We start from the raw sequence: 12,500 nt of genomic DNA on the forward strand, positions 1-12,500 counted from the left end.
TTTTTTTTTAACCCATTCTGACCTGAGATCAGATTCTATAAACGTCTTCTACATCCTGACAGTTTTCTGAAAAAGCTATGTTTCTATGTCAGTCGTCAGTCAGTCGGTCGTCAGTCTGTCAGTCGAATTTTCAAAAAATAGCAGACCTACAAGCTCGTATCGCGCCACTCGGTGGCGCGATACGAGCTTGTAGATCTGCTTAAATAGCTAAAGCACGACATGATGCTATAACACCAAAACGGGTTCCCGTTCAGAACGGGTTAAATCCCCGAGACAGTCCCCATGGTGGTGGTCCGTTATTGTACTGGAGAGGTTTTTTATTGGACGGTCCCTCTCACGGTTGGTTTGGGTTTATTGTGCAGATGAAAGAGTACAACAATACTGTATCCTCAGAGGTCCACTAGAGACAGGGTCATTGGACACGGTCAGGAAACATCGAGAGAGAGAGAGAGAGAGAGAGAGAGAGAGAGAGGACGCTCTTCCTCTCTCTCTCTCGTGCCGTGCAGCGTGTCATGGCTGCTGGCACGAAGCGGAGTCCCTCGCGACGCAGAGGTGGCACTGAACAACTTTAACCCCCACATCCTCTGAGCTACTGTAGGGTCAGCGCGGCGTATCTAGACGACATGTTTATATCACTGACTGGACGGTCAGCGCGCAGTATCTAGACGACATGTTTATACCACTGACTGGACGGTCAGCGCGCAGTATCTAGACGACATTTTTATATCACTGACTGGACTGGATGACACATTGATACCCTCTTCTAGGCTACTGTAGGGTCAGCGCGCCGTATATCTGGACGATATGTTTATACCACTGACTGGACTGGATGCCACATTTATACCCTCCTTTGAGCTTCTGTATAGGGTCACACAGTGGAGTGGACAGGACTGGATGACACTTTTAAACCACTGTCGGGACAGGACAGCACTTATACAGTCTTAATTAAACTATATACCACTGTCTGGAGTGGACAGCACGTTCATAGCACTGCTTACCAAAACACTGGGTCAGGAGGAGGGTCATGGACACATCTTTTTTGGGGGGTCCCTCCCCTATACATTTGGGGGGTCCCTCGCCTATGGGGGGTCCCTCGCCTATACATTTGGGGGGTCCCTCCCCTATACATTTGGGGGGTCCCTCGTCTATACATTTCAAAACGTTTTCCAAAAACATTCCTCCCCCAAAACAAAATTCTAAAATATATTTTTTTCTGTAATTTCATGAATGAAAGAAAAAATCTACGGCATCTCATATATTATTAGAAAGAACATAGCAGATCTACAAGCTTGTAGATTTTCACTATAGTTTGGGTCACGGCCGGGCAAACGTCTATAATCTGTCTTTTGGGGTCTTGAGCTAAAACGTTCGGGAACCGCCGATTTATACAATCTGTGCCAAAAATGGCAGAGCTACAAGATCACGACGCGTCGCAACGACATTAGCTATATTCTTTGGTTAATCTCTAATCATCGCAAATATCTGACGGTTCCTTAGTTTAATTTACGAGTTTTGTTGCCTTATTGGCGATTCATAAACACAGTGTACGCTGCAGATAAGATGAATCTAAACAGATACATCCTTTGATATATAGCGTTAAGTTTCATTGTTCTGTGTTGACATCCCATACGGTTCATACCGGCGCTGATCCCCAAACAAACAGACACTGTCATCATCATTATGATGACTGTATGTGTCTTTTAAAATGTTGTATCATTAACCCATTCTGGCCTGAGATCAGATTCATACGAGGTTTCCACTGGACACACACTGGTCTGATTAACCCATTCTGACCTGAGATCAGATTCATACGAGGTTTCCACTGGACACACACTGGTCTGATTAATGTGGCGTTTTGGAGAAACCCTTTGTTTGCGTATATTTCTCCTGTTGATTGTGTTTTTTTTTGGTTTTTGGAATTTCTGGCGGTGGTTCCGGAGTGCTCGGACCCTCGATCGCACAATAGGTGGAAGCCCTCGCAGACCCTTCCTGTCAGTATACCGAGAGACCCCCCCCACCCCACCCCCCCCCTTTCCAAGTCCAGTCTGTCACTCCTTTTTTTTCATCCATTTCTCGCTCAGATCTCGACTTGGGACCCCCCCCCCCCCTCTCTCTCCCCCTCCCCCTCTCTCTCTAATCACTAGACCAAACAAAACACTGGAGTCAACTTCCTGTCCATCTGGGAGGGGAGATTTTTTTTTAGGACCGCCCCTTCCTGCCTGCGTTATCACTCCATTGTGTTCACTTCCTGTTTTAGCCCCCCGGCCTGGGAAACAACCAGAGAGAGAGAGAGAGAGAGAGAGAGAGAGAGAGAGAGAGAGAGAGAGAGAGAGAGAGAGAGAGAGAGAGAGAGAGAGAGAGAGAGAGAGAGAGAGAGAGAGAGAGAGAGAGAGATTGAAAGATAGAGGCGGTGTGATTGAGAAAGCCGTTGATGATTCTACCAGCTGTGCAGGTGAACTTCTAACAAAAGATGTTGTGAAAAGAGAGGTGATAAATGGTCACCTTTGTGAGAACATTCTGTATTGTGCGTGTGTGTGTGGGGGGGGGGGGGGGGGGGTCACAGTACATTTTTGGTGACCATGATAAATGGTCACCTTTGTGAGGACAGTCTGTATTGTGTGTGTGTGTGTGTGTGTGCGTGTGTGCGCATGCGTGCGTGTGTGTGTGTGTGTGTGTGTGTGTGTGTGTGTGTGTGCGTGCGTGTGGTCTCGACTCCTGTCGTTCTCACCCTCCCTCGGACTCGGTCTTAGCCTCGGAAACCCAGACGTTTTTATTTCCAGGGAGAAGAAAAATAAAGTCTGGGTCCGAGTCCACTTCAATTCGGCATAGAGCAGTGCAAACGTCGATCACTCTCTGCTGATTGATTTCTGATCGTCTGCACCTTTGTTAAATTGACGCGCACACACACACCTCTCTCTCTCTCTCTCTCTCTCCAATTAATTAGTCTCATGTCCAGCAGCTGGGCAGCTCCCGGCCTATATGCCATAGAAAGCATGGGTGACTTCCCGTCTAACTCGGTCTCGACTAGGACTGGCTTTAGGTTGGACTCGACTACAACCCTGCTGTTAGATTGACAGCTATACTGCCTCCCCCTGGCCAGCCGGGGCGCCTGATGGAGTTGGAATAACGTGTTCCTTCCACGCGCTACGTCCAACCAGGGAAACTCCCCCCTGTCAGGTGTAAAGGAGCAACTTGGACACTCAGGCATGAAGGAAGCATGAGTTCAAGTCCGTTGCTCTCCCCTTGTCCCCCATATATGGGGACTAGGTTGGTCTCCCCTTGTCCCCCATATATGGAGACTAGGTTGGTCTCCCCTTGTCCCCCATATATGGGATTGGGGACTAGGTTGGTCTCCCCTTGTCCCCCATATATGGGGACTAGGTTGCTCTCCCCTTGTCCCCCATATATGGGGACTAGGTTGGTCCCCCTTGTCCCCCATATATGGGGACTAGGTTGGTCTCCCCTTGTCCCCCATATATGGGGACTAGGTTGGTCTCCCCTTGTCCCCCATATATGGGGACTAGGTTGCTCTCCCCTTGTCCCCCATATATGGGGACTAGGTTGGTGGAGGGTGTGTAGAGCCCAGGATCACATTGGATGATTGAAACAGGGGTGAAAAAGGGGTTACAAAATTGTGTGATAAAAATGATATATAAAAAAATTAAATAGATTGACAGTTGCTCTTTATTGCTTTTCTATCAGATTCCATGCAGGGAAACAGGGTGAGACGTTTCGCTGTATATCTGGTGTCAGATGACTCATTGGAATCACAGCTGCATCACTCTTTCCACTCTTTCTCAACCTTTCTGGAATGTACAGTATATAGGAGTCGAGGAATGTACAGTATAGGAGTCGAGGCGAACTGTACGTTTAGTTTGACGCGGTTCCAAACGGTTAGCCTCGCGACAAAAAACATCGTATCCGCGACCTTCCGTTTCTTTAGCTATGGGCAGTTTCTTTAGCTATGGGCAGTTTCTTTAGCTATGGGCAGTTTATTTAGCTATGGGCAGTTTCTTTAGCTATGGGCAGTTTCTTTAGCTATGGGCAGTTTCTTTAGCTATGGGCAGTCCAATGTGGCTTTTTTTTTCTCCACCAAAAACACAATCTGGGAAAATACATCAGCGATGGAAGCATTTCTACGAATCCTCCCTCTGTGCTTGCCGGGTGTATTAACCCATTCTGACCTGAGATCAGATTCAAACGAGGTTTCCACTGGACACACCACTGGTCTGATGAACCCATTTAAAAAAAAAAAAAATTAAGATATTTTTTTGCGGCTTACGCCTTTTATTGATTTTTGAAGGGACAGACAGTAGGCTGACAGGAAACGGGAGAGAGATGGGGGATGACATGCGGTAAAGGCCGTGTCGGGTCCGGGAGTCGAACCCGCGGCACACCGCGACTGGATCACCAGTCCGGTGCCCAGACCGTTACGCTACGGCCTGGGCCTGATGAACCCATTCTGACCTGAGATCAGATTCATACGAGGTTTCCACTGGACACACACTGGTCTGATGAACCCATTCTGACCTCATATCAGATTCTAAAATAAAATGTCAGTCGTTCTTCGATTTTTCAAAAATAGCAGACCTACAAGCTACGAGCTTGTAGATCTGCTATTTTTAAATAGCTAAAGCATAACATGATGCTGACACCAAAATGGGTTCCCGTTCAGAATGGGGTTAATTCACTGTAGGAAGTCATCCAAAGCTCAAGGTGGATTCTATGTACTGTAGTGCATTAGTGTTAGTGAGATATGATTCATAGGTTTTTGTCAAACACTGTATGGATGATGACGATGATGATGATGAAGATGTGCCTGGCCATCATTCATGGCCTCTCGTATATATATGATTTGTCTGATATAATTATTATATTTAGAAGATGTTAAACTTTTTTCAAGGGTCTTTAATTGTCTACTGAGGGAAAAATAAGATGCAAATATTGATGTCATTTAATTTTGAAGGGTGTGTGTGTGCTTGTGTGTGTGCATGTGCACTCGTGTCTCTGTGCGCGCGTGTGTGTGTGTGTGTGTGTGTGTGTGTGTGTGTGTGTGTGTGTGTGTGTGTGTGTGTGTGTGTGACCAATGTACATACACATCAACATGACGGTGTCATCATTAAGCAGCCAAAACAGACACCAATATGTTTTTATGTTTTTTTGTTCATGTTTAAAAACTATTCAATGCATTCTTGTTCTTTTTTTTATATATATAAATATTACATTCATTTGTGTTCATTTAAATAACGTGAAGGATTTAAAGGGAGCAACATGTGCCTTTATTAGTATTGTTGTTGTTGTTGTTAAATAAATTCCTGACAGTGTGTTTTTGGACGTGGAGACACAAAATGTTTTCTATAATGTTTCTATGGCGTAAACTAAAGCAACCACTTTTTATATTACTGGACAGTTTTGTAAATTGTAATGTGTACAATAAACCCCAACACTGTCATCTCTACGCTGCTGTACTGCTGTAGTTATTGACTAAAACTAAATAAAAACGAATCTATGATGACTAAAACTAAGACTAAATATACTGACAATTTCGTCAACAAATAAAAAACTAGACTAAAATGTTAGGAAGGGACTAGTGGACAAGAGATCCAGTTTTATGCTGGGTTGCATGCTGAAAATAGCAGATCTACAATCTCACAACGCGTCGCAGTGCGACGTGTTGTGAGATTGTACATCTGCTATTTTCAGCATGCAACCAAAGTGTAAAATATGTCATTACAACGACATCAAGGCCTGTCAAAACACATTTTAGTCGACTAAATCAACTGTAGATTTAGTCGACTAAAATCGTATGACATTTAGTCGACTAAAACTAGACTAAACACTAGAACATGCCAGGCTGACTAAAATGTGACTAAAACTAAGTGAAAACTATTCAAGAGACTATGACTAAAACTAAAATAGAAATTTGCTGCCAAAAACAACACTGCACTGCAGTGTTGTATATACTGGTGCTGCTGGTTTTAGTACTATAGTATGAGGTACCAGTACAGTGTTGTGTACTGGTGCTGCTGGTTTTAGTACTATAGTATGTATGAGGTACCAGCAGTGTTGTTTTCGTCGACTAAAACTAAGACGAAAAATGTTCGTCGACTACCTTTTTCCACTGACTTGAGAGAGAGAGAGACAGAGACAGAGACAGAGACAGAGACAGAGACAGAGAGACAGAGACAGAGACAGAGACAGAGAGAGACAGAGACAGACAGAGAGAGACAGAGACAGAGACACAGAGACAGAGACAGAGACAGAGACAGAGACAGACAGAGAGAGAGAGACAGCGACAGAGACAGCGACAGAGAGAGACAGAGAGAGACAGAGAGAGAGACAGAGACAGAGACAGAGACAGAGACAGAGACAGAGAGAGAGAGAGAGAGAGAGACAGAGACAGAGACAGAGACAGAGACAGAGAGAGACAGAGACAGAGACACAGAGACAGAGACAGAGACAGAGACAGAGACAGAGACAGACAGAGAGAGAGAGACAGCGACAGAGACAGCGACAGAGAGAGACAGAGAGAGACAGAGAGAGAGACAGAGACAGAGACAGAGACAGAGACAGAGACAGAGAGAGAGAGAGAGACAGAGACAGAGACAGAGACAGAGACAGAGACAGAGAGAGACAGAGACAGAGACAGAGACAGAGAGAGACAGAGAGAGAGAGACAGCGACAGAGACAGAGACAGAGACAGAGACAGAGAGAGACAGAGACAGAGACAGAGACAGAGAGAGACAGAGAGAGAGAGACAGAGACAGCGACAGCGACAGCGACAGCGACAGCGACAGCGACAGCGACAGAGACAGAGACAGAGACAGAGACAGAGACAGAGACAGAGACAGAGACAGAGACAGAGACACAGAGACAGAGACAGAGACAGAGACAGAGACAGAGAGAGAGAGAGAGAGAGAGAGAGAGAGAGAGGGGTGTCAAGGCGGTGTTGTTGTTCTATTTGGGTTTGACGTGACCTCTGAACCTTCATGCTGTTTCAACCTGCAGGCAGAGAGGCTCTGGAGCGGGATTTAGCCATGTTGTTCTAGGGGGGCCGTTCCCACGCACGCACACACACACACACACAGCGCACACACGCACGCACGCACACACACACACACACAGCGCACACACACACGCACGCACACACACAGACGCACACACACACAGCGCACACACGCACAGCGCACGCACACATGCACACACATACATGGCAGTGATGGTTTCCATATGGGCCTTAATTGTGTGATGTGGGGCTGAGGTCACATTAATAATGACAGCGACACTGTGTGCGTGCGTGCGTGCGTGCGTGCATGCGTGCGTGCGTGCGTATATGTGCGTGCGTGCGTGTGTGCGTGCGTGCAGGTGAATAGTTGAATTTGCAGAAGTATAGATATTTTATTAAGCCATTTTGCGCAGGAACCCATTTTGGTGTTAGCATTACGTTATGCTTTAGCTATTTAAAAAATAGCAGATCTACAAGCTCATACAGACAACAGACTCCTGTTTACTGAACAAACACTCTACAGCAATGATTCCTGTCACAATATAGAGCTATTTAACACTGTTACTGAACACACTCTATAGCAATGATTACTGTCACAATATAGAGCTATTTAACACTGTCACTGAACACACTCTATAGCAATGATTACTGTCACAATATAGAGCTATTTAACACTGTTACTGAACACACTCTATAGCAATGATTACTGTCACAATATAGAGCTATTTAACACTGTCACTGAACACACTCTATAGCAATGATTACTGTCACAATATAGAGCTATTTAACACTGTTACTGAACACACTCTATAGCAATGATTACAGTCACAATATAGAGCTATTTAACACTGTTACTGAACACACTCTATAGCAATGATTACTGTCACAATATAGAGCTATTTAACACTGTTACTGAACACACTCTATAGCAATGATTACTGTCACAATATAGAGCTATTTAACACTGTTACTGAACACACTCTATAGCAATGATTACTGTCACAATATAGAGCTATTTAACACTGTTACTGAACACACTCTATAGCAATGATTACTGTCACAATATAGAGCTATTTAACACTGTCACTGAACACACTCTATAGCAATGATTACTGTCACAATATAGAGCTATTTAACACTGTTACTGAACACACTCTATAGCAATGATTACTGTCACAATATAGAGATATTTAACACTGTTACTGAACACACTCTATAGCAATGATTACTGTCACAATATAGAGCTATTTAACACTGTTACTGAACACACTCTATAGCAATGATTACTGTCACAATATAGAGCTATTTAACACTGTTACTGAACACACTCTATAGCAATGATTACTGTCACAATATAGAGCTATTCAACACTGTTACTGAACACACTCTATAGCAATGATTACTGTCACAATATAGAGATATTTAACACTGTTACTGAACACACTCTATAGCAATGATTACTGTCACAATATAGAGCTATTTAACACTGTTACTGAACACACTCTATAGCAATGATTACTGTCACAATATAGAGCTATTTAACACTGTTACTGAACACACTCTATAGCAATGATTACTGTCACAATATAGAGCTATTTAACACTGTTACTGAACACACTCTATAGCAATGATTACTGTCACAATATAGAGCTATTTAACACTGTTACTGAACACACACTATAGCAATGATTACTGTCACAATATAGAGCTATTTAACACTGTTACTGAACACACTCTATAGCAATGATTACTGTCACAATATAGAGCTACTTAACACTGTTACTGAACACACACTATAGCAATGATTACTGTCACAATATAGAACTATTTAACACTGTTACTGAACACACTCTATAGCAATGATTACTGTCACAATATAGAGCTATTTAACACTGTTACTGAACACACTCTATAGCAATGATTACTGTCACAATATAGAGCTATTTAACACTGTTACTGAACACACTCTATAGCAATGATTACTGTCACAATATAGAGCTATTTAACACTGTTACTGAACACACTCTATAGCAATGATTACCGTTACAATATAGAGCTTTTTACCACTTATTTTAACCCAAGAAAATCACTTAATACCCTACCTTTAAAGATTATTAACATTAGCCGTACAGTTATAGAAGAAGATTCCTGTATTATAGAGTTCAGGTTTAGGGGCTAAAGTTAGGCTTGACTTATTTACTTATTTATTGCTCAGGATTTAGTGTTTAAAATGACATTTACAAAAATCGCCATCTCTGAATGTTGATGTCTTCAACAATAGGAATGTGTGCGTGTGCGTGCGCGTGCGTGTGCGCGTGTGCGTGCGCGCGTGCGTGCGTGCGTGTGCGTGTGCGTGTGCGTGTGTGCGCGTGCGTGCGTGTGTGTGTGCGTGCGTGCGTGCGTGTGTGTGTGTGTGTGTGTGTGTGTGTGTGCGTGCGTGTGTGTGCGTGCGTGCGCGTGTGTGTGTGCGTGTGTGTGTGTGCGTGTGTGTGTGTGTGTGTGTGTGTGTGTACATACAGCATAGCAGGGAAATACCAGAGTGAGTGACATCATCACCGCCCTTCTCTGGGGTGAACACCCAAATGAGACTTCCTTTGCACGCACGCACGCATGCATGCACGTACGTGCGCACACGCACGCACACACGCACACACGCACGCACGCAGATTGTACATCACATTCATCCATTCACACACTCATTCATACACCAATGGTGGGTGAAACCATGCAAGGCACCAACCTGCACATCAGGAGCAATCAGGAGGTTCAGAGTCTTGCTCAAGAACACTTCCACACTAACTCTGGGGGAGAGACCACAGGGATCGAACCGGGAACCTCGCGCTACGAGCTTGTAGGTCTGCTATTTTTGAAAAATCGAGAACGACTGGACATTTTTTAGAATCTGATCTCAGGTCAGAATGGGTTAATCAGACAGTGTGTTGTCCAGTGGAAACCTCGTATGAATCTGATCTCAGGTCAGAATGGGTTGATCAGACCAGTGTGTGTCCAGTGGAAACCTCGTATGAATCTGATCTCAGGTCAGAATGGGTTCATCAGACCAGTGTGTGTCCAGTGGAAACCTCATATATGAATCTGATCTCAGGTCAGAATGGGTTAAGTTAGTTGCTGTCAGTGTGAGGTCTACTCTAGCCAACACCTGGATCGCTGCCCTGCACAATTTCGCCTTACAAATTATGTGAAATGATGTGTAATTCCAAACAGACAGACAATGCAACATAATATAAATGTTAAATAAATAAGTTCTTTCCAAACCGGACAATGCAACACAATATAAATAAATAAGGTCTGTCTAAACAGTCATTTAGGTTCTTCTGTGGGCGGAGGAGAGGAGTGCTTCCATGCACGACCCACGTGAGACGAACAACAGCATTATCTATAGCGCACGTACACGCACGCGCGCACGTACACGCACGCAAGCATGCACGCACGCACGGAAGCACGTCTATTTTTAATGTAATTTAAACTTTTTTGTTTCCATTTGAACCCTAACCCTGAAGATGAGAATAACCTCAAGATGTCTAACTCCCAAACTGACTAACTAACTAACCCAACTAACTACCTAAATACCCAAATAACTAACTAACCACCCAACTCCTAACCCCAAGAGTCATAGAGGAGGCTGTAAACCACCCAACTCCTAACCCCAAGAGTCATAGAGGAGGCTGTAAACCAGCAAACTCCTAACCCCAAGAGTCATAGAGGAGGCTGTAAACCAGCCAACTCCTAACCCCAAGAGTCATAGAGGAGGCTGTAAACCAGCCAACTCCTAACCCCAAGAGTCATAGAGGAGGCTGTAAACCAGCAAACTCCTAACCCCAAGAGTCATAGAGGAGGCTGTAAACCAGCCAACTCCTAACCCCAAGAGTCATAGAGGAGGCTGTAAAACAGCAAACTCCTAACCCCAAGAGTCATAGAGGAGGCTGTAAACCAGCCAACTCCTAACCCCAAGAGCAGGGGTGGGGCAACTTTGACGATGGAGAGGGCCACTATATATTTCCACACTCACTCCCTAGGGCCATATATTACTGTCGTAGCAAAAATAGCCGATCTACAAGCTCAAAACGTGTCGCGCTGCGACACGTTTTGAGTTTGTAGATCGGCTATTTTTTTGCTATATTCGAATTGGAATCCTGATAATTTACATTTTGATGTAATTTCAAATGCCTTTAATTGTACGTGTATTGAGCATTGAGCTACTAATTTAGACTGACATAATTAAAGCAGGTCATGTTTTGCATGTTGTGGAATTGTAAACAGCTGGAACGAAAATTATATCAGTATTCTGACATTAACCTGAGGGCCACATTAAGTGAAGGTGGGGGGCCGCATGTGGCCCCCGGGCCGCCAGTTGCCCACCCCTGCCCAAGAGTCACAGAGGAGGCTGTAAACCAGCCAACGCGTGCATATAAATGGGCGGAGCCAACGCGTGCATATAAATGGGCGGAGCCAACGCGTGCATATAAATGGGCGGAGCCAACGCGTGCATATAAATAGGCGGAGCCAACGTGTGCATATAAATGGGCGGAGCCAACGCGTGCATATAAATGGGCGGAGCCAACGCGTGCATATAAATGGGCGGAGCCAACGCGTGCATATAAATGGGCGGATCCAAGTAATAGATCAAAGATACACCATTTTCTGCTCCCAGAAACATCTTTACTTTACATGGTACCACCTAACCACACACACACACACACACACACACACACACACACACACGCCGTGCACAGATCTTTTCAATGCATTACGTGAGATTGGTTTGGATGCTATAAGTGAGTTAAGTGTTGCCAAAGCTTCTAAATCCAATTGTAACGCATTAATGAGATAAGATGTATGAACACCTGAACCTGTGTATGTGCGTGTGCGTGTGTGTGTGCGTGTGTGTGTGTGTGTGTGTGCGTGTGTGTGTGTGCAAGTTCACAATGCATTGTGACGTGCACGCACACACACACACACACACAGAGAGCATCCCGATCTCACAGAGATAGTGATAATTATTGTTACGGTATTTTAATTCCGTACACGACTAGAAAACACAAATAATCTGTACATACAGTACAGTAATAATCTGTACATACAGTACAGTAATAATCTGTACATACAGTATGTGACCCGTTTTGATGCAGTGCAGTCAGACTAACTGTTCAGGAGAAAAACTGATACAGAAGACATGTAAATATGAAATAAATGCTTAAACATGTAGCTAGGTGTAATGTTAGAGACCACAGAAGACATGTAAATATGAAATAAATGCTTAAACATGTAGCTATAGGTGTAATGTTAGAGACCACAGAAGACATGTAAATATGAAATAAATGCTTAAACATGTAGCTAGGTGTAATGTTAGAGACCACAGAAGACATGTAAATATGAAATAAAATGCTTAAACATGTAGCTATAGGTGTAATGTTAGAGACCACAGAAGACATGTAAATATGAAATAAATGCTTAAACATGTAGCTAGGTGTAATGT

Source organism: Protomyctophum parallelum (assembly GCF_964188405.1).
Source record: "Protomyctophum parallelum genome assembly, chromosome: 10".
In the NCBI taxonomy this organism is placed as follows: Eukaryota; Metazoa; Chordata; class Actinopteri; order Myctophiformes; family Myctophidae; genus Protomyctophum; species Protomyctophum parallelum.